General features: G+C 45.0%; 1 protein-coding gene across 1 annotated transcript in view; it reads left to right on the plus strand.

Annotated features, from left to right (window-relative positions):
* myo16 (myosin XVI) overlaps positions 1 to 5,000 on the plus strand; it is a 156,174-nt gene that overhangs the window by 33,576 nt on the left and 117,598 nt on the right. The gene's annotated exons all lie outside the window — the stretch shown is intronic.

The raw sequence follows: 5,000 nt of genomic DNA on the forward strand, positions 1-5,000 counted from the left end.
GCGGCTGCTGCATATATCGGTTATTTAATTGCTTGCTTACTTATTTATTTGCTTTCATCCATACGCACACCCTGCCTTGGGTTTGTTTCACCAGTTCATGCATTAGAATATCTCTCCTGGCTGGAGTTCCCTGCTCCACTGTTACTTATTTCCATTCCCCCGATCTTCAGCGTGTGTTCACGCTGGCCTTTGGTCCTCTGTGTCCATCTGATAGGTCATTCACTCCTCTATCACTCCCCATGTCCTTCACATGCGTCTTCTCCCATATCTCAGTCTCTCTCTCCCTCTCCCTCTCTCTCCATCTCTCCATCTCCCTCACTCTCTCATCTCTTCATCTGTCGCTCTCTCTATCTCTCTCTCCACCTCTCTTTCCCCCTCACTCTCTCATCTTTCCATCCCTCTCTCTCCATCTTTCCCTGTCGCTCTTTCATCTTTCCATCCCTCTGTCTCTCTCCATCCCTCTGTCTCTCTCCATCCCTCTGTCTCTCTCCATCCCTCTCTCTCTCTCTCTCTCTCTCTCTCTCTCTCTCTCTTAGTCCGCCCACCACCCTTGTTCACCCTCCTTCCCTCCCTCTCTCCGTATCTTTTAGCTGAGAGGCCTGCGTTATTGTTTCTCTTGGCTAATGCACTGAGGCTAATGCTCTTATCGCTTCTCTACAATTCCTGCTTTGGGACACACCCCCCCCCTCCCAACACACACACACACACACACACACACACACACACACACACACACACACACACACACACACACACACACACACACTCCACATCCCCTCTCCCCACGCCTCCGTTTTCCATCCGCCCAGCGGGATCCCTTCCCTGTCAGGCGCTCCAAAAAAGTGGGCCACGGCAATGCAGAATTTTTTTTCATTTTTTTTTATTTGGAAGCTGTCAAAATAACCGTGGTGTCTTCGACGTGAAAGAAGATGTCAAATTTGGCGCGTCGCGGCAGGATCGGTCGCACCTCTGTGAGAGAGACGGAGTCAGATGGGAGATGCCATGACATTGGCCAGGCCTTGATAATGCAGCTCACACAACTCAATCCAGCCTCATCGGAGAGGCTGGTTCATGTCAGCCAAACAACTGGCTTTAGTGTGTTATTTTGACGTGTGTGACGAGGCGGTGGTAGTGTAGTGCTTAAGGAGCTGGGCTAGCGTGCAGTAGCCTGAAAGTTGTCAGTTCAATTCCCAGCTTCCACCATTAACCCCAAGTTGCTCCGGGGACAATGTGATCCCTTGTAATATAGCTGACATTTGTAAGTCACTTTGGTCAAGAAGTGTCTGCTAAATGTTATGTTATGTAATGTAATGTAATGTAATGTAATGTAATGTAATGATTTTCACGCAAACCATAACAATGTGAAATTCAAAGAGATGCATTAAATGTGTGTCTATGCATTAGATGCTCAGTTATCAGGTCAAATACTCCCTGAATGTATCGTACGTGCAGTGAAGTCTATGTAGGTCACAACTGATCAGCACTATTGATTAAGCCATTGCTTCCATAGCCACCGAAGCTAATAGCTGCTTTATCTGCCTTCGTGTTAGCCACATAGCGTGTTAGCCACATAGCGTGTTAGCCACATAGCATAGATGATTTGCCGCTATCGTGATGTGGGCTTGTATCTCATCCCTAATGAAGCTCAGGTTGGCTTCGGCAGGCAGATTAGGCTCTGATGGCGGTGTTTTGTCCTAATTATTTTGGGATGTAATCAGACAGAGGTGTCAGCTGTTGTTTTGCGCGGCCGTGACGGCAAGCGTTTCATCTGCCGCTCCCCCCTGCAGACATGCAAGTGTTTTGAGTGCAGGCCTCACACTGGCGGCTGCCTTCGTCTGAAGTGTCAGTCTGTGTTTTGCCAACCTCTGAATCACACCTCCCCCCTCTCTCTCTCTTTCTTTGTGACTGTGCCTATGTCTGTTTGTGTGTATGTGTATGTGTCTCTTTGTGTCTGTGTATGTATGCATGTGTGTGTGTGTGTGTGTGTGTGTGTCTGTGCCTGTGTCAGTGTCTGTGTCTGTGTCTGTGTCTGTGTCTATGTGAGGCAGTTTCTTTTCAAAAAAAGTTTTTTTTCATTACATAACTTAATGCCGCTCTCTGTCTACACTCTCCCTTGTAAAGCTGTAACAGACTTTTCTCCACCATGTCAGTGTTATAAAATGAAAACACTGTGGGCTCTTGTACAGAAAGAACACGCCACTCTTCTGAAGGACTCTTGGTCAGGAGCGGGAATTATTCAACTAGTTTTTTTTCACAGAAATAATGGTTCTTTACTTATTTTACCAGCCAATTACATAAGAGTAGCTCACAATGTTGGAAGAAAACTAGTCCTCTCCACTCATTATTTATAAGCAGAAACTCTAATGTTGTATAGATCTCATTCAGTCCAGATATGGTGATATATATTAGGGAAGCAATTGACATAACTTCGACAAATTCGACATGTCCAGAAATACTTCATGTATTGAATTGCCCTTCTATTCAGACAGCCATGTTCTCAATTGAATGATGAAACCAACCACCTTTTTCCTTCAGGGGAGCCAGTCCCTCTGCGATGGTCAGTGTCTCTAGAGCCCTGGTAGTCCCGACTGTTAGCGCTCCCATCAGTCAATTAGCAGAGATCGGCATGTCCGTGGGCTGTTATGACTGAGGTGACTACGGGCCGCTAACGGCTTGATGTCGCCGCGGCGCAGCGCACCCATCAATCATAACTGGATGGTGAATGAGTCTAGCGCTGAGGCTAGCGGTCGGGAGGTCAGCTTGTTAACCCCTGGCGTCCGCACCCCCGTCATCCACCATCTCGTTGGCCAAGGAGATACTAAAGGGGATGACCGTTAACGTGTCACTGTTTATTATCCACTGCCAAACAGATGATGCACTCCTGGAAGATCAATGGGGGCAATTTATTACCCCACCTGCTGTCCCATGGGGTTCATATATAACCTTATATCACTCTGGCCCTGTATCCTACTGCTAGCTAAGAAGACAGGGTTTGCAATCATGCTGGCTCAAGGCAAGGAAGAGAGCATAATGTGGTGATCATCATGTTGCTAGTTACATTTCTTTAGCGATGTGTTTTCTGTTGTATTTCTCTGAAGTAATGGAGGCTGTTGTTGTACGTAATAGTTATTTCTCTGAAGTAATAGAGGCTGTTGTTGTAAGTAATTGTTATTTCTCTGAAGTAATAGAGGCTGTTTTACGTAATGGTTCCAACAGCATCAGCATTATGTTGTGAAGGAGAAAAGTAGCAAATGGTGATTTAAGTGCTGCATTTTAGCTGCATCCCAACTATTTGTCATAATTTTGAGTCAATAGCACTCCCTCCTCAGGTGTATTATTTCTGCTTGTTTATTGGCTGAAATGGCCTTTTTGTGTGGCTAGTGTACCTGATCTTTGCACATAAAAGACAAACAAAATAACATGGAACACATAAACAATACATGCGCGACACGCTAGAAAACCATCTAGTGGACTCCCATTCAGGCTTCAAGAGACTAGCAACGACAGATCATGGAATGTTTATATTACCCAGCGATTACAGGCGAAGTAACCTCCGGTGATGCAAAATTCATAACGGCCCAATTCACAAACTAGTGACCAGAAAGGGTTTTGCAGCTGGAGAGACAGAAGTTTAGAAAGGAGAGTAGCTGATAAGGGCTGAGAAGAGAAGAGAAGAGAAGAGAAGAGAAGAGAAGAGAAGAGAATGACGAATTGGCAAACACATTGCAGAACTCTGCAGGTTCAGGACTCATACTGCAGAACACTGAGGTCAAGTGCTTGCTTTTCGCAGACGAGTTGGTTTTGATATCACCAACAAAAGAGGGCTTGCAGCACCACATGGATGTACTAGCCAAATTTTGCCACACATGGGCCCTAAAAATAAATTCTGAAAAAACCAAGGTCTTAGTGTTTCAAAAACGTTCCAAGCTGCAGGGAAACACCAACAATTTTAAAATAGGCAACAGGACAATTGACCAGACAAATAACTACACCTATCTAGGCATAACTCTGACTTCAACGGGACACTTTGGCTTGGCTGTGAAGGAACTCAAAGAAAAAGCAAAAAGAGCATTTTATGCCATTAAAAGATCAATTAGATTGGAGCTACCAATTAGAATTTGGATTAAACTTTTTAAAACTGTGATCGAATCAATTGCACTATATGGCTCTGAGGTATGGGGTTTGGGACATGAATTCTCAACCTGGGATAAACACCCAATCGAAGCCCTGCATGCAGAGTTCTGCAAAAGTATCCTCCGGGTACAGAGGAAGACGCCGAACAATGCATGCAGGGCAGAATTAGGCCAATACCCCCTTATCATCAATATTCAAAAAAGAGCCCTCAAATTCTGGCAACACATTAAAATGAGCAACCCCGACTCACTCCACCATCTAGCACTTCAAAGCCAAGAGCAAAACATAAGAAGGAGCCCACTTAGCCAACTTGTACTGAGACTCAGTGACCTCACACCATCCCACATCACTGAGGCCCGGGACAATGTTACAGTAGCAAGAACAATTAGACCCAACCAAATTACAAACAATGAAAAGGAAAATTTCATCACCTATTGGAAAGAAGTAACCCAAACACAATCTAAATTACAATGTTATTTGGCCCTAAAACGTGAATACACAGTAGCTACCAAAACTCAAAAACCCAAAACTCAGGAAAACCATGACTATGTACAGATTCAGTGAGCACAGTCTCTCCATTGAAAAAGGCAGACACAGGCAGACCTGGCTGCCCAGAGAGGACAGGCTATGCTCACGCTGCAGCTTGGGGACTGTGGAGACAGAGCTCCACTTCTTAACAGAATGCCCAAAATATGAGGAAATACAGACATTATTTTTCAATAAATTAAATTCAACCCTCCCTGAATTCCAAACCTGGACAAATGAGGCTAAATTGCCTTACATCCTCGGAGAGAGTCATTCTGGCTGCAAAATTTGTAGCAGCCTGCCACAACCTGAGGGACAGCCAGTGAGGCCACAACCACCAA

This window comes from Alosa sapidissima, chromosome 2 (genome assembly GCF_018492685.1).
Source record: "Alosa sapidissima isolate fAloSap1 chromosome 2, fAloSap1.pri, whole genome shotgun sequence".
Lineage (NCBI taxonomy): Eukaryota > Metazoa > Chordata > Actinopteri > Clupeiformes > Clupeidae > Alosa > Alosa sapidissima.